Source organism: Macaca thibetana, chromosome 16 (assembly GCF_024542745.1).
Source record: "Macaca thibetana thibetana isolate TM-01 chromosome 16, ASM2454274v1, whole genome shotgun sequence".
NCBI classification, from domain to species: Eukaryota; Metazoa; Chordata; class Mammalia; order Primates; family Cercopithecidae; genus Macaca; species Macaca thibetana.
In genome coordinates this window covers 16,163,440-16,181,610 of record NC_065593.1, presented here as the reverse complement: position 1 = coordinate 16,181,610, position 18,171 = coordinate 16,163,440, and the positions used below count along the sequence as shown (strand labels likewise).

At 46.9% G+C, this 18,171-nt stretch overlaps 2 protein-coding genes across 2 annotated transcripts in view; one reads left to right on the top strand and one right to left on the bottom strand.

Annotated features, from left to right (window-relative positions):
• ZNF232 (zinc finger protein 232) overlaps nucleotides 1–18,171 on the bottom strand; it is a 129,821-nt gene that overhangs the window by 30,437 nt on the left and 81,213 nt on the right. The window lies entirely within an intron of this gene.
• Nucleotides 1–18,171, top strand: part of ZFP3 (ZFP3 zinc finger protein) — a 100,409-nt gene that overhangs the window by 55,174 nt on the left and 27,064 nt on the right. The window lies entirely within an intron of this gene.

The window sequence follows — 18,171 nt, the reverse complement described above, 5'->3', positions numbered from 1 at the left end:
TCCCCAGTAGCTGGCAGGGCGCCCACCACCACGCCCTGCTAATTTTTGTATTTTTAATAGAGACGGGGTTTCGCCATGTTGGCCAGGCTGGTCTCGAACTCTTGTACTGCCTGTTCTGTTTTCATCTTTTGTTTTTGTTCCTGCATGCGTTTGTGGTCTCATTCATTCATGACTTATATTTGCAATGCCCTGTCAAAGGTTAGGCGATACAGAGCCCAACAAAGACTGTATAATGTTTAAAAGTGTAGGTTCTGAAGTGAGAAAGTCAGGCACTCAGTCAGAATTCTTGCCCCACCACTTAGGGGCTATGTGACTTTGAACAAGTTACCTATTAATAGCTTCTTCATGCCTCCGTTGCTTCGTTTGTAAAGTGAGGTAAATAATAGGACCGACCTCACTGACATATGTATGTGAAGTTTGCATGTGACAAAGGCCAGATACATATTAGTTATTACTATGGAGATGATGTTAGTTCGCATCGCATAGGATCGTGGTGAGAGTTATATATGTATGTAAAGATGTAAGATGTCCAACGCCAAGCCTTTCCCACACAAAAATGTCAGTACACTAATCACTTTGGCTTCTCCTATCTCTGTCCCAAACTTTGGGTTGCTCGAATTATGCACGTCTCACTCTTGAATTTGTAAATGCAGCTACTACTATTTGTTCCTTAATTTGCACAGCTACATTTGAGATAGTATTTCATAGACTGTGTTAAATTTTCATTGAAATACTGAGCCATGTCTCAAATAGAGTTCAGTTATAGTTGCTTTTACAGTTCGTTTTGCTTTATCTCTCTTAATAAGAGTGAATAACTAATAGAAGTTATTCTTTGGAATTTAGAAATGGGTTTTTAAGGCTGGGCACGGTGGCTCACACCTGTAATCCCAGCACTTTGGGAGGCCTAGCAGGGCGAATCTCAGGAGTTCAAGACCAGCCTGGCCAGCATGGTGAAACTCCCCTCTCTACTAAAAATACAAAAAAAAATAACTGGGAATGATGGCGGGTGCCTGTAGTCCCAGCTACTCGGGAGGCTGAGGCAGGAAAATTGCTTGAATCCAGGAGGCAGAGGTTGCAGTGAGCCGAAATCCAAGCACTCCACTCCAGCCTGGGCAACAGAGCAAGACACCATCTCAAAAAAATTTTAAAACCAGACTGTTGTGTGCCCTCTGCTCCTAGAGGCCCAGCCTCTGTGGCCCTGTGACCTGCAAGTATTGGGAGATCCACAGCTAAGACGCCGGGATCCCCTGGGAGCCAAAAATGAGTTAGAACTCTTAAGTGGGAGATGAACAATGAAAACACATGGACAGAGGGCAGGGAACATCACATACCAGGGCCTTTCCCGGGGGAGGGGGACTGGGGGAGGGATAGCATTAGGAGAAATACCTAATGTAAATGACGAGTTGATGGGTGCAGCAAACCACCATGGCACATGTATACCTATGTAACAAACCTGCACGTTGTGCACATGTACCCTAGAACTTAAAGTTTAATAAATCAATAAAATAAAATAAGTGGTTTTTTTTTTTTTTTTTTTTTTTTTTTTTTTTTTTTTTTTTTTTTTTTTTTTTTTTTTTTTTTGAGACTGAGTCTGGCTCTGTCGCCCAGGCTGGAGTGCAGTGGCCGGATCTCAGCTCACTGCAAGCTCTGCCTCCCGGGTTTACGCCATTCTCCTGCCTCAGCCTCCCGAGTAGCTGGGACTACAGGCGCCCGCCACCTCGCCCGGCTAGTTTTTTGTATTTTTTAGTAGAGATGGGGTTTCACCGTGTTAGCCAGGATGGTCTCGATCTCCTGACCTCGTGATCCGCCCGTCTCGGCCTCCCAAAGTGCTGGGATTACAGGCTTGAGCCACCGCGCCCGGCGTGGGTTTTTTAAAAATCGTGCAGGGTGGGTGAGGTGGCTCTTGCCTGTAATCCTAGCACTTTGGGAGGCTGAGGCGGGTGGATCACTTGAGGTCAGGAGTTCAAGACCAGCCTGGCCAACATGGTGAAACTCTGTCTCTACTAAAAAATACAAAAAAAAAAAAAAAAAAAAAAAAAAAAAAAAGCCGGGCGTGGCAGCATGCGTCTGTAGTCCCAGCTACTCGGAAGGCTGAGGCAGGAGAATGGCGTGAATCCGGGAGGCGGAGCTTGCAGTGAGCTGAGATGGCACCACTGCATTCCAGCCTGGGCAATAGAGCAAGACTCCATCTCAAAAAAAAAAAAAAAAAAAAAAAAAGGGCCCGGAGCAGTGGCTCAGGCCTGTAATCCCAGCACTTTGGGAGGCGGAGGCGGGTGGATCACGTGGTCAGGAGATTGAGACCATCCTGGCTAATGCGGTGAAACCCTGTCTCTACTAAAAGTACAAAAAAATTAGCCGGGCATGGTGGCGGGCGCCTGTAGTCCCAGCTACTGGGGAGGCTGAAGCAGGAGAATGGCGTGAACGGGAGGCGGAGCTTGCAGTGAGCTGAGATTGCGCCACTGCACTCCAGCCTGGGCGACAGAGCAAGACTCCGCCTCAAAAAAAAAAAAAAAAAAAAAGAAAAGAAATGGTGCAGATCGTGAAAGTATTAAAAAGGAAAATATTTGTAGCATACATGATAGGAAAAGGGATAACATGCATGACTTAAAAGAGTTCCACATGACTTCAAGTTCCCTGAGAGAGCCTTGGGTTTTGCTCAACATTCCTTGTATTACCAGTGTCTGGCACAGAGCCAGCACTCCATACATATTTGCAGAATGAATAAATTACATAATGAATCCATGCCACTGACAGGGGTAGCATGTGAACTCTAAAGGGGATCAAAAAGAAGAGCTATTTTTTTTTTTTTTTTTGAGACGGAGTCTGGCTCTGTCGCCCAGGCTGGAGTGCAGTGGCGTGATCTCGGCTCACTGCAATCTCCGCCTCCCGTGTTCACGCCATTCTCCTGTCTCAGCCTCCCGAGTAGCTGGAACTACAGGCGCTCGCCACCTCACCTGGCTAGTTTTTTTGTATTTTTTAGTAGAGACGGGGTTTCACCGTGTTAGCCAGGATGGTCTTGCTCTCCTGACCTCGTGATCCGCCCATCTCGGCCTCCCAAAGTACTGGGATTACAGGCTTGAGCCACCGCGTCCGGCCAGAGCTATTCTTTTTAAGACTAAAAAGTCGAAATAGCCACTTTCGGCATGACATATATTTCTCAACAAAAAAATGCAACTACTATCTTCCCCAACCTACTGCCTCCCATTTTCATTTTTCTGGCTTATGCAGATCTTGGTTCTTAAAATAAATTTTTTAAAAACTTTATTTTGTTATTGGCCGGGCGCGGTGGCTCAAGCCTGTAATCCCAGCACTTTGGGAGGCCGAGACGGGCGGATCACGAGGTCAGGAGATCGAGACTATCCTGGCTAACACGGTGAAACCCCGTCTCTACTAAAAAGTACAAAAAACTAGCCGGGCGAGGTGGCGGGCGCCTGTAGTCCCAGCTACTCGGGAGGCTGAGGCAGGAGAATGGCGTGAACCCGGGAGGCGGAGCTTGCAGTGAGCTGAGATCCGGCCACTGCACTCCAGCCTGGGCGACAGAGCGAGACTGTCTGAAAAAAAAAAAAAAAAAAGAGACAAGGTCTCTGTCAGTGGCATTATCATAGCTCACTGCAGCCTCATCCTCCTGGGCTCAAGTGATCCTTCAGCCTCCCGAGTGGCTGGGACTACAGGCACTGCCACCATGCCTGGCTAATTTTTTTTCTTTTTTTTTTTTTTTTTTTTTTTGTAGATATGGAGTCTGCCTATATCGACCATGCTGCTCTGGAACTCCTGGCTTCAAGCAATCCTGTCACTTTAGACTCCCAGAGTGCTAGGATTACAGGCGTGAGCCAAACCTGCCACCACCCCTGGCCCTACCAGATTTCTTTTCTTTCTTTCTTTTTTTTTTTTTTTTTTAAGTGAGATGGGAGGCTTTGTTCTGTGGCCCACGCTGGAGTATGGTGGTGCAATCACAGCTCAGCGCAGCTTCAACGTCCCAGGCTGAAACAATCCTCCCACCTCAGCGTCCCGAGTAGCTGAGACCACAGGTGCACATGACCACACCCAGATCATTTTTGTACTTTTGGAGAAACTGAGTCTCACTATGTTGCCCAGGCTAGTCTCGAACTCCTGGGCTCAAGCAATCCTCCCATCTCGGCCTCCCAAACCCAAACTGCTGGGATTTCAGGCGTGAGCCACCGTGAAAGGTCTTGGAGCTTTTTTTTTGAGACGGAATCTCGCTCTGTCACCAGGCTGGAGTGCAGTGGCATTATCTCGGCTCACTGCAACCTCCGCCTCCTGGGTTCAAGTGATTCTCCTGCCTCAGCCTCCCGAGTAGCTGGGACTACAGGTGTGCATCACCAAAACTGGCTAATTTTTGCAATTTTAGTGGAGACGGGGTTTCACCATGTTGACTAGGATGGTCTCGATCTCTTGACCTCATGATCTGCCTGCCTCAGCCTCCCAGAGTGTTGGGATTACAGGTGTGAGCCACCGAGCCTGGCCCTCTTTACTGTCTTATACGGTCACTCAACACAATACTTCTGAAACCAGATGGGTTGGGGCTTTCTCCACACACAAAGCAATTCTCTAGCAAACACCAGATAGCTGTCCTCTAATTCAATTCAATCTGACACTACCTGGAGATAGTGTTAGATCCTGCAGTCCCACAAGACTACTGCCCACTTCAGATGCCAGTTACAAACCCTCGGTTGTGACCTGTTATTTCTGACAAACTGGCTCTAAAGCGAGCTTCCCACAAATCCTTCCTAGGGTTTGGTAGGACAGCTCACAGAACTCAGAGAAACACCTTACTTATATTTACCCGTTTATTATAAAGGATATTACAAAGGACATAGGTTAATAACTAGATGGAAGAGATGCATAGGGCAAGGTATGCAGAAAGCGGTGTGGAGCTTCCATGCCCTCTCTGAGTGCCATCCTCCAGGAACCATCCACCGTCTTCCACATGTTCAGCTATCCGGAAGCTCCTAGAACTCCATCCTGTGGAGTTTTTATGAAGGCTTCATTACGTAGGCATGATTGATTAAATCATTGGCCATTGGTGATGAGCTCAGTCTTCAGCCCCTCTCCCTTCCCTCCCTCGGAGGTTGGAAGAAGAGACTGAAAGTCTCAACCCTCTAATCCTGCCTTGATCTTTTTGGCAACCAGCCCGCATCCTGAAGTTACCTAGGGGCTCCCAGCCGTCAGCCATCTCAGCAGCATACAAAAGACAGTTTGTTTGTTTGTTTTTGTTTTTTTGAGACAGAGTGGAGTTTCGCTCTTGTTGCCCAGGCTAGAGTACAATGGCCTGATCTCAGCTCACCTCAACCTCTGCCTTCCGGGTTCAAGCGATTCTCCTGCCTCAGGCTTCTGGAGTAGCTGGGATTACAGGCGTATGCCAACATGCCCAGCTAATTTTTGTATTTTCAGTAGAGACGGGGTTTCGCCATGTTGGCCAGGCTGATCTCAAACTCCTGATCTCAGGTGATCCGCCCACGTCGCGCCTGGCCTCATGTGTGAACTTCTTAATGCACCACTAGGTGGCAGTGACCTGCAGCCCGTGGTTGTATTAAACAGACTTTTTTTTTTTTTTTTTTTTTTTTTTTGAGACGGAGTCTGGCTCTGTTGCCCAGGCTGGAGTGCAGTGGCCGGATCTCAGCTCACTGCAAGCCCCGCCTCCCGGGTTCATGCCATTCTCCTGCCTCAGCCTCCCGAGTAGCTGGGAGTACAGGCGCCTGCCACCGCGCCCGGCTAATTTTTTTTGTATTTTTTAGTAGAGACGGGGTTTCACCGTGTTAGGCAGGATGGTCTCGATCTCCTGAACTCGTGATTCGCCCGTCTCGGCCTCCCAAAGTGCTGGGATTACAGGCTTGAGCCACCGCGCCCGGCCTTTTTTTTTTTTTTTTTTTTTTTTTTTTTTTTGAGACGAAGTCTTGCTCTTGTTGCCCAGGCTGGATGGAGTGCAATGGCCCGATCTTGGATCACCACAACCTCCACCTACTGGGTTCAGCGATTCTCCTGCCTTAGCCTCCCACGTAGCTGGGATTATAGGTATGCGCCACCATGCCAGGCTAATCTTTGTATTTTTAGTAGAGACGGGGTTTCTCCATGTTGGTCAGGCTAGTCTCGAACTCATGACCTCAGGTGATCCGCCCGCCTCGGCCTCCCAAAGTGCTGGGATTATAGGCGTGAGCCACAGCGCCCGGCCTAGAGACATCTTAAATATGCCTTTATTTTTAGACAATTAAAAAAATAAGCTTCCCATTATGCAAGAGTCCTTTGGCCTTTGTGTATTCCTACCCTGTGAACAAAGAGTCTAAAACTGTGAAAAGATGTCCATGAGGTAGAGTTAAATTAAAATAGCAGGTTGCAGAACAGTATCTTTACCTCCTCACTTTCTTCTTTTCTGCCTCTCTCCCTTCCTTCTCTACTTCCACAAAAGTTGACTGAGTACCTATTGGGTGCTAACATGTGCTAAGTTACTGGAAATGCAATGGTGAGCAAAGCAACACCATTGTAGTCCCTGTGGATCTTATGGTCCCTTATTGATGGACAGATAGGTTGGTTCCACCTTCTCATTATAACAAATAATACTACAAAGAACATTTTATACGTGCACTTGAGTTTCTCTAGGGCAGTGGTTCTCAAAGAGTGGTCTGGGCCATGAGACCAAAACAATTTTCATAATAATATTAAGATGTTATTTGGCCGTTTTCTTTTTTTTTTTTTTTTTTTTGAGACGGAGTCTCGCTCTGTCACCCAGGCTGGAGTGCAGTGGCGCGATCTCGGCTCACTGCAAGCTCCACCTCCTGGGTTTACGCCATTCTCCTGCCTCAGCCTCCTGAGTAGCTGGGACTACAGGCGCCCGCCACCGCGCCCGGCTAATTTTTTGTATTTTTAGTAGAGACGGGGTTTCACCGTGGTCTCGATCTCCTGACCTTGTGATCCGCCCGCCTCGGCCTCCCAAAGTGCTGGGATTACAGGCTTGAGCCACCGCGCCCGGCTATTTGGCCGTTTTCATGCTCACTCTTCTCATGAATGTTCAGTGGACCTTTCCATGAGGCTACATGACATACGATATTGCAACAAATTGACAGCAGAAGCAGATATGAGAATCCAGATGTTTTCTATTAAGCCAGATATGAGATTTGAAAAAAAAAAAAATGTAACATACAGTGAGAAAAATGACACTTTTCTCACTAATTTTTTTGTTTCGGAAAATATAGTTATTTTATTATTTTTTTGAGACAGGGTCTCACTCTGTTGCCCAGGCTGGAGTGCAGTGGCATTACCATAGCTCACCGCAGCCTCAAACTCTTGGGCTCAAGTGATCTTCCTGACTCAGCCTCCCAAGTAGCTGGGACTACAGGTGCTCACCACTATGCCTGGCTAACATTTTTATTTTTAGTTTTTGTAGAGATTGAGTCTTGCTATGTTGCCCAGGCTGGCCTCTAACTCCTGGGCTCAAGCAATCCACCCACCTCAACCTCCCAAGTAGGTGGATCTACAAGCTCTTGCCACTGAGCCTGGCTCTCCATCATTTTTAAGTGCAATGGAGACCTGGTACTGAATGGTTTGAGACCCACTCTTCTAGGGCAAGGGTCCCTATTGCCCGAGCCTGGACCAGTACAGTCTGTGGCCTGTTAGGAACCAGGCTGCACAGCAGGAAGTAAGTGGAGGGCAAGCGAGCGTTAACTGCCTGAGCCTGTTAGATCAGGGGCGGTATTAGATTCTCATAGGAGCACAAACCCTATTGTGAACTGCACACATGAGGACTCTGGGTTGCACGCCTTTTAAGAGAATGTAATGGCTGATGATCTAAAGTGGAGCAGTTTCATACCAAAACCATTCCCCGCTTTGGCACTCAACCCGTCCCTAGTGCCAAAAAGGTTGGGAACTGCTGTTCTAGGGTATCTATCTTGAAGTGGAGTTGCTGTGTTTTACGGTGTCCACAATTTCAGTTTTACTAGGTGTTGCCAAATTGCTTTCCAAAGTGGCTAAAGCTAATTTTTTATTTTATTTTATTTTATTTATTTATTTTGAGATTGTGTCTTGCTCTGTTGCCAGGCTGGAGTGCAGTGGCGCGATCTTGGCTCACTGCAACCTCCGCCTCCCGGGTTCAAGTGATTCCCCTGCCTCAACTTCCTGAGAAGCTGGAATTACAGGCGCGCAACCACCACGCCTGGCTAATTTTTTTGTGTTTTAGTACAGATGGGGTTTCACCGTGTTGGCCAGGCTGGTTTCAAACTCCTCACTTCGTGATCCACCCGCCTTGGCCTCCCAAATAGGCGTAAGCCTCTGTGCCTGGCTTTTTTTGTTTGTTTTTTTTTTTAGTAGGAGTCTCATTCCGTCACCCAGGCTGGAGTGCAGTGGTGCAATCTTGGCTCACTGCAACTTCCACCTGCCAGGTTCAAGCAGTTCTCCTGTCTCAGCCTCCTGAGTAGCTGAGATTATAGGCACATACCACCACACCTATTTTTTTGTATATTTAGTAGAGATAGGGTTTCATCATGTTGGCCAGGCTGGTCTCAAACTCCTGACCTCAAGCCATCCAGCCTCTCAAAGTGCTGGGATTACAGGCGTGAGCCACTTCGCTGGGCCAAAAGCTAATCTTAAAAAACAAAAAACAAACAAAAGAACCCCCAAAATACCAGGCCGGGTGTGGTGGCTCACACCTGTAATCCCAGCACTTTGGGAGGCCGAGGTGGGTGGATCATGAGGTCAGGAGTTCAAGACCAGACTAACCAATATGGTGAAGCCCCATCTCTACTAAAAATATAAAAATTAGCTGGGCAAGGTGGTGCGTGCCTGTAGTCCCAGCCACTCAGGAGGCTGAGGCAGGAGAATCACTTGAATCCAGGAGGCGGAGGTTGCAGTGAGCCGAGATCGTGCCACTGCACTCTAGCCTGAGCGTCAGAGTAGGACTCCGTCTCAAAAAAAAAAAAAAAAACAAACCAAACAAACTGGCAAAGGAGGGCAAATCACTTGAGCCCAGGAATTTGAGACCAGTCTGGGCAACATGGCAAAACCCTATCTCTACAGAAAATTTTTAAAAATTAGTTGGAAGCCTTTACTAAGAAAAAAAAAAAAAAATTAGCTAGGCATGGTGGTCCGTGCCTGTGGTCCCAGTTACTTGGAAGCTGAGGTGGGAGGATGGCTTTAGCGTGGGAGGCGGAGGTTGCAGTTAGCTGAGATTGTGCCACTGCACTCCAACCTGGGTGACAGAGTAAGACCCTGTCTCAAAAAAAAAAAAAAAAGAAATGTATATATCCTTGATTTTTTTGTTGTTGTTTTTCCCAAATCTCAAATTGTAAACAATTGTGAAATTATTAAAGTAGGCTAGCAAAAGAAAAAAAAATAAAGTAGGCTAGTGATACAATACAATAGTGAGTTGGTATATGAAATGTTCATTATCTTTTCTAAACAATACTGTGAAAAGCAGGGTCATATTTATCTGAAATGTTCTCAGAGGAAGTTTCTCTTGGTCACTGAGAATAGCTTTGTACAGTATCAACATTACATGTATCGGAAAATTTATTTTTGTTTGGTGGCTCATGGGTAGTAAAAGCGTACAAGTTATGCAAATAACCCTTTTTTAACAACAGGGGAATTTCATTATTCTTAAATACTACCTTCTGCAATTTTTGTTAAAACCATGTTCCACTAACACCTAATTTGTAAAAAAAATAAATAAATACAGAGGGACCTAATGTGAAAACAACTTAAAAGCTGTTAGTTCACTTTGTAAATGAGAGTTTATTTTAACCAATTTAGGGCTTTTTAAAATTATTCACAGAATATTTACTTGTTCAAGTGTAGCTGATCTAAAACTTTAATGGCGTTAAATTTTGGCAATGAAATATGTTGATCAGGCCGGGCGCAGTGGCTCACGCCTGTAATCCTAACACTTTGGGAGGCTGAGACAGGTGGATCACCTGAGGTCAGGAGTTCGAGAGCAGCCTGACCAACATGGCAAAACCTGATCTCTACTAAAAATACAAAAATTAGCTGGACGTGGTGGTGGGCGCTATAATCTCAGCTAGAAAAAAAGAAATATGTTGATCAATATGAGAGGTTGAGTTTTACAGTTGAAGGGGCAAGGTGCAGCAATTTTTTTTTTTTTTTTTTTTTTTTTTTTTTTTTTTGAGACGGAGTCTCACGCTGTTGCCCAGGCTGGAGTGCAGTGGTGCGATCTCGGCTCACTGCAAGCTCCGCCTCCTGGGTTCACGCCATTCTCCTGCCTCAGCCTCCTGAGTAGCTGGGACTACAGGCGCCCGCCACCGCGCCCGGCTAATTTTTTGTATTTTTAGTAGAGACGGGGTTTCACTGTGGTCTCGATCTCCTGACCTTGTGATCCGCCCGCCTCGGCCTCCCAAAGTGCTGGGATTACAGGCTTGAGCCACCGCGCCCGGCCTAGGGTGCAGCAATATTAATTGGCTGTTTCTGACAGTAGTTTGGCACATAGTTATATGTACACTCTGCTCTAGTAAAATGACATGCGACCACAGTCAACGGTTACCTATTTATGCTGGAAGGTTTTTGGCAACCAACTGTTAATTGAAGTGAGATTCCATTCTGCCACTTAGCCACGGCAGAGTACATCCATGTGCACTCAGGGAAAGCAGATGGAATAGGTTATAAACAGAAGCACACTCCAATTCAGGAGACATGTCCACGCAGAAATAGTATTAGGATGCAACATACATCACAAAAACAAATGGAAATTTTGTTTGTTTGTTTTTGAGATGGAGTTTCGCTCTTTCACCAGGCTGGAGTGCAGTAGCACAATCTCAGCTCACTGCAACCTTCGCCTCCCAGGTTCAAGCGATTCTCCTGCTTCAGCCTCCCTAGTAGCTTGGACTACAGGTGCGTGCCACCACATCCAGCTAATTTTTGTATTTTTAGTAGAGACGGGGTTTCATCATCTTGGCCAGGATGGTCTCAATCTCCTGACCTCGTGATCCACCTGCCTCAGCCTCCCTAAGTACTGGGATTACAGGCGTGAGCCATGGCGCCTGGCAAGAAATTGTTTTTTTTTTTGTTTTTTGAGACGGAGTCTCGCTCAGTCGCCCAGGCTGGAGTGCAGTGGCACAATCTCAGCTCACTGCAAGCTCTACCTCCCGGGTTCACGCCATTCTCCTGCCTCAGCCTCCTGAGTAGCTGGGACTACAGGCACCCGCCACCACGCCCAGCTAATTTTTTGTATTTTTTTTTAGTAGAGACGGGGTTTCACCATGTTAGCCAGGATGGTCTCGATCTCCTGACCTCGTGATTCGCCCGCCTCGGCCTCCCAAAGTGCTGGAATTACAGGCGTGAGTCACCGCGCCCGGCCGTTTGTTTTTTTTTTTTTAATCTGTCTTTAGGGGATACCTAGCAATTAGTGGGGTTAAATGAGGGAACTGTCATCTCAGAAGAGATGGTCCACTGTATTCATTTGTCATAATAACCAGACTCCTGGAGTTACTGGGTTCTAAAGTTGTTGATACAGCATGAGTAGGTTTGGATGTGGAGTTCTGTATGGAGGGTCCTTTCAACCGGAAGATAAACCAGAATTGTTGGTCTTAGCCTTTTGGATTACTGACTTTATTTGAATCTGTTTAAAAAGTCAAAACTGGCCAGGCGCCGTGGCTCATGCCTGTAATCCCAGCACTTTGGGAGGCCAAGGCAGGTGGATCGCTTGAGGTCAAGAGCTCAAGACAAGCCTGGCCAACATGGTGAAACCCTGTCTCTACTAAAATACAATTAGCCAGGTGTGGTGGTGCGTGCCTGTAATCCCAGCTACTCGGGAGACTGAGGCAGGAGAATCGCTTGGACCTGGGAGGCGGAGGTTGCAGTGAGCCGAGATGGAGCCACTACACTCTCAGCCTGGGTGACAGAATGAGACTCTGTTTCACACACAAAAAAAAGCCTGTATTGTTGTAAATAGATTGTGAAGGGTGATTCTCCTGAGGGTTCAGAAGAAGAGAGCTGCAGAGAAAGCCTCAGTTTTCTTAGAGATTACCTAAGAGGTTGTAACAGAAGGCTAGTAGAAGTATGGATGTTAAAGGCCATTCTGATGAGGTCTCAGATGGAAATGAAGAACATGTTATTGGAAACTGGCGGAAAAATGATCCTGATTATCTGACAAAGAATGTGGTTGAATTGTGTGTCCTAGTGTTTTATGGAAGGTAGAAATTCTGAGTGATGAAATAGGATATTTGGTGGAAAAAAATATCTGAGTAAAGTGTTGAGGGTGTGGAAAAACTTCTCTTGAATGCCTATAGTAAAATGCCCAGCCTGGAGTGCAATTGCGTGATCTTGGCTCACTGCAACCTCCGCTTCCTGGGTTCAAGTGATTCTCATGCCTCAGCCTCCTGAGTAGCTGGGATTACAGGTGTGTGCCATGACGCCCAGCTAATTTTGTATTTTTAGTAGACATGGGGTTTCACTATGTTAGCCAGGCTGTTCTCGAACTTCTGACCTCAGTTAATGCGCCCGTCTTAGCCTCCCAAAATGCTGCAATGACAGGCATGAGCCACCGCCCCTGGCCAAAGATGTTATTTATGATTTAAAAAAAAAAAACAGCAGAATTTAAATGTTTAGAAATTTACCAACCTGCCCATGTTGTAAAGAATGAAAAAGCTTGTTGAAAAGAAAACACCAAGAATGTGACCGAGGAAACTTTTGATAAGGAGGTTAGTGTGGGGAGATGGAAGCCAGATGCTCAGCATCACAGTGAAGAAGGACCCTGAAACCATTCTGAAGATCTTCAGAGGCTGCCCTGCCCATCACAGACCCAGAAAACTAGGACCTTGAAGTCAAAGAGATTTCAAGGCTCTGCTCCCTGCATTCTGGTGCAGGGCTTCTGGGATGCCCTAGCTATGGCTCAAGTAGGCCCAACTGTGGCTAAGCCCATCCCTCTGGGAGGCACAGACAATAAAGCATAGTAGTGTCCAAGCAGTTTTGTCTCCACAGCTGCGCAAAGTGCACGGTCTGTGAGGGCATTGCTACCTCTACCTAGATTTCAAGGGATTTCTGTAGGAAGCTTGAGGCCCAGACAGAGCACTGAAGGGGTGGCCTGCCCTTCCACACCTGTGGGCATTTCTCATCAGGTGGAAATGTTATGCCCAGACCGTTTGTTCCCCAAAGAAGACCACCAGAGTCCAGAGTCAAAGCCAAGCGGCAAGGATCTTTTACTGCAAGTTCGAACTTGGTCCCTCCATCCCACAGCATACAAGAGGGCCTCGAACAATGCGAGTGCTTGCTCTTTATAGCCCGATGTAAACAGGATATGTAAAGTTACAGGGGAACAAGGTAGTTCTCTTGGTTACAGCATTACAATTGGTTGACATTATACATTTAGCATTTTTTATTGGTTCCCGCTGTGTCCTTATCGGAGATTTCCCTGGTGGTGTTTTTCTGAAGTTTGAGAGAAATATGGAGGAATGTGTTTGTGCTGGGCTCAGGAAGTTGAGAGATATATGGTGGGTTGTGTTCGTGCTGGGCTCAGGGAGTTGGGAGATATATGAGGAATGTGTTTGTGCTGGGCTCAGGGAATTGGGAGATATATGGAGGAATGTGTTTGTGCTGGGCTCAGGGAGTTGGGAGGTATATGGAGGAATGTGTTTGTGCTGGGCTCAGGAAGTTGAGAGATATATGGTGGGTTGTGTTCGTGCTGGGCTCAGGGAGTTGGGAGGTATATGGAGGAATGTGTTTGTGCTGGGCTCAGGGAGTTGGGAGGTATATGGAGGAATGTGTTCGTGCTGGGCTCAGGGAGTTGGGAGGTATATGGAGGAATGTGCCTGATTCAGAAAGAGAGACTTGAGAAAGAAAGAGACACAGAGACAAAGTATAGAGAAAGAAAAGTGGGCCCGGGGGACCGGCGCTCAGCATACGAAGGAGCCGAGCCATGCTGCACAGGCACCGGTCTCTGAGTTCCCTCAGTATTTATTGATCCTTATCTTTACCATCTCGGAGAGGGGGATGTGGCAGGACAATAGGGTAATAGTGGGGAGAGGGTCAGCAGGAAAACATGTGAACAAATGTCTCTGTGTCATAAATGAATTTAAGGAAAGGTGCTGTGCCTTGATGTGCATGTATACAAACATCTCCACAAACATTTCTGTGCATTAAAGAGCAGCACTGCCGCTAGCACGTCTCACCTCCAGACCTAAGGAGATTTTCTCCTACCTCAGTAAATAGATCATACAATTGGGTTTTACTGAGACATTCCATTGCCCAGGGACGAGCAGGAGACAGATGCCTTCCTCTATCTCAACTGCAAAGAGGCCTTCCTCTTTTACTAATCCTGCTCAGCACAGACCCTTTACAGGTGTCGGGCTGGGAGACATCAGGTCTTTCCCTTCCCACGAGGCCATATTTCAGACGATCACATGGGGAGAAACCTTGGACAATACCTGGCTTTCCTAGGCAGAGGTCCCTGCAGCCTTCTGCAGTGTTTGTGTCCCTGAGTACTTGAGATTAGAGAATGGTGATGACTTTTGACAAGCATACTGCCTTCAAGCACTTGTTTAACAAAGCACATCCTGCACAGCACTAAATCCATTAAACCTTGAGTAAACACAGCACATGTCCCTGCAAGCACAGGGTTGGGGGTAGGGTTACAGATTAACAGCATCTCTTCAAACAGAAGAATTTTTCTTAGGACAGAACAAAATGGAGTCTCTTATGTCTACTTCTTTCTACATAGACACAGTAACAGTCTGATCTCTCTTTCTTTTCCCCACAGAGCACCGCCAAAGGGTCAGGGCCACTGCAGAGAGCCCCCACTAGAGCAATGCCCAGCACAGCCATGGGGACGGGGCTGCCTGCAGAGTGGGCTGTGCCCGGCAAAGCCATGGGGGTGGGGCTGCCCTGAGCCTTGAGGGCCAAACCCCCATCCCAATATCTTGGGGGTAGAACGTCAAGTCAAAAATTATTCTCAAACCTTAAGACTTAATGTTGTTTGCCCTGTTGAGTTTCGGACTTACTTGGCACCCATTACCCCTTTCTTCTTTCCTGTTTCTCCCTTTTGGAATGGAAATTTCTATCCTGTGTCAGTCCCACCATTGTATTTTGGAAGCATACTTACATTGTGTAAGTAGTTTGATTTCACAAGCTCATAATTGGAGAGCAATTTGCCTCAGGATGAATCATATCTTGACTTTTGCCCATACTTGGAATGAGTCAACATTTAGTTGAGATGTTGACTTAGACTCTAAAGCTGATATTGGAATGAGTTAAGACTTTTAGGGCTATTGAGATGGAACAAATCTATTTTGCATTTGAGAAGGACACGGATTTTGTGAGGTCAGGGGCAGAATGCTATGGTCTATGTTTGTGTCCCCCCAGAATTCATATGTTGAAACCTAACCCCCAAGATGATGGTCTTAAGAAGCGGGGCCTTTGGGGGGATTAGATCATGAGGGCCCTGCCCTCATGAATGGGATTAATGCGGTTATGAAAGAGGACTCAGGCCGGGTGCAGTGGCTCATACCTGTAATCCCAGCATTTAGGGAGGCTGAAACAAGAGGATCATTTGAGTCCAGGAGTTTGAGACCAGCCTGGGCAACACAGTGAGACTCCATCTTTACCAGAAAGAAAAAAGAAGAGAAGAAAAGAGAAGAGAAGAGAAAGAAGGAAGGAAGGGAAGGAAGAGAAGAAAAGGAAGGAAAGGAAGGAAAGAAAGCAAAGAAAGGAAAGAAGGAAGGAAGGAAGGAAAATAGGCTGGGCATGGTGACTCACGCCTGTAATCCTAGCACTTTGGGAGGCCGAGGCAGGTGGATCACAAGGTCAGGAGATCGAGACCGTCCTGGCTAACATGGTGAAACCCCTGTCTCTATTAAAAAAATACAAAAAAATTATCCAGATGTGGGGGAGGGGGGTGCCTGTAGTCCCAGCTACTTGGGAGGCTGAGGCAGGAGAATGGCGTGAACTCGGGAGGTGGAGTTTGCAGTGAGCCGAGATCATGCCAGTGGACTCCAGCCTGGACAACAGAGTGAGACTCCATCTCAAAAAAAAAAAAAAGAAAGAAGAAAGAAAAAAGCCAGGTGTGGTGGCATGTGCCTGTAGTTCCAGCTACTCAGGAGGCTGAAGCGAGAGGATCACCTGAACCCAGGAGTTTGAGGCTGCAGTGAGCTATGATTGTGCTGCTGTACTCCAGCCTGGGTGACAAAGTAAGACTCTGTCTCAAAAAATAATAAAATAGGCCGGGCGCGGTGGCTCAAGCCTGTAATCCCAGCACTTTGGGAGGCCGAGACAGGCGGATCACAAGGTCAGGAGATCGAGACCAGCCTGGCTAAATATGGTGAAACCCCGTCTCTACTAAAAAATACAAAAAACTAGCCGGGTGAGGTGGCGGGCGCCTGTAGTCCCAGCTACTCGGGAGGCTGAGGCAGGAGAATGGCGTAAACCTGGGAGGCAGAGCTTGCAGTGAGCTGAGATGCGGCCACTGCACTCCAGCCTGGGCGACAGAGCGAGACTCCGTCTCAAAAAAAAAAATAAATAAATAAAATAAAATAAAATAAAATAAAATAAAATAGGCCCCAGAGAGCTGCCTTCCTCTTCTACCATGTGAAGACACGGTGAGAAGGTGTGAAGCAGAGAGTGAGCCCTCACTAAACACCAAATCTGCTGGTGTCTTCATCTTGGACTCCCCAGCCTCCAGAACTCTCAGCAACATTTCTGTTTTTAACAAATTATCCAGTCTGAGGAATTTTGTTATAGTAAACCAAATGGACTAAGACCCTGGGTATGTGGGCCACTACAGTCCAATGAGACATCAGGGAAAGTTGCTGGGGGCTCCCCTCCCTAATAAAAAGAGAGATGGCCAGGTGCGGTGGCTCACATCTGTAATCCCAGCACTTTGGGAGGCTGAGGCGGGTGGATCACGAGGTCAAGAGACCCGGTCTCTACTAAAAATACAAAAATTAGCTGGGTGTGGTGGCACCCGCCTGTAGTCCCAGCTACTCAGGAGGCTTAGGCAGGAGAATCACTTGAACCCAGGAGGCAGAGGTTGCAGTGAGCTGAGATCGTGCCACTGCTCTCCAGCCTGGCAACAGAACAAGACTCCATCTCAAAAAAAAAAAAAAAAAAAAGGATACATGTTAGTAATGTCCCTTTTCTTTCTGACTTTCAATGTTATCATGTACAGATGCTTGGAGTGATGGCAGCTATTTTGCCACCATGAGGCTAAAGCTAAGCAATTTGAAAGTAGTCCACACTCCTTTTTTTTTTTTTTTTTTTTGAGACAAAGTCTGGCTCTGTCGCCCAGGCTGGAGTGCAGTGGCGCGATCTCAGCTCACTGCAACCTCTGCCTCCCGGGTTCACACCATTCTCTTGCCTCATCCTCTCGAGTAGCTGGGACTACAGGCCCCCACCACCACACATGGCTAATTTTTTATATTTTTAGTAGAAACGAGGTTTCACCGTGTTAGCCAGGATGGTCTCGATCTCCTGACCTTGTGATCCACCCGCCTCGGCCTCCCAAAGGTCCACACTCCTAAGTTATGGAGCTGATGAATTCTGGAGTGTTTACCTCTAGACTTCTTGCTTTGTGAAATTATAAACTCCTCGTTGTGTAAGTTATCTTTAGTTAAATAGTCTGTTCTTTTTTTTTTTTTTTTTTTTTTGAGATAGAGTCTCGCTCGGTCGCCCAGGCTGGAGTGCAGTGGCCGGATTTCAGCTCACTGCAAGCTCCGCCTCCCGGGTTTATGCCATTCTCCTGCCTCAGCCTCCCAGTAGCTGGGACTACAGGCGCCCGCCACCTCGCCTGGCTAGTTTTTTTTATATGTTTTTTTAGGAGAGACGGGGTTTCACCGTGTTAGCCAGGATGGTCTTGATCTCCTGACCTCGTGATCCGCCCATCTCGGCCTCCCAAAGTGTTGGGACTACAGGCTTGAGCCACTGTGCCCTGCCAATAGTCTGTTCTTTGCAGCCTAAAGCATCCTGACGAATACACTTCAGTTATAAAATTTATTGCTGGTAATGCCAGTGCATTTCCTGAAAACAATCTTGTTTGTATTGCAAAGATCAGATAGTAATTATTATAAGGAAAATTATAATCCACTGATTTGTGGTATGTTTTCAAGACAGAGTCTCACTCTGTCGCCCAGGCTGGAGTGCAGTGGCATGATTTTGGCTCACTGCAACCTCCACCTCCCAGCTTCAAGTGATTCTCCTGCCTCAGCTTCCTGAGTAGCTGGGATTACA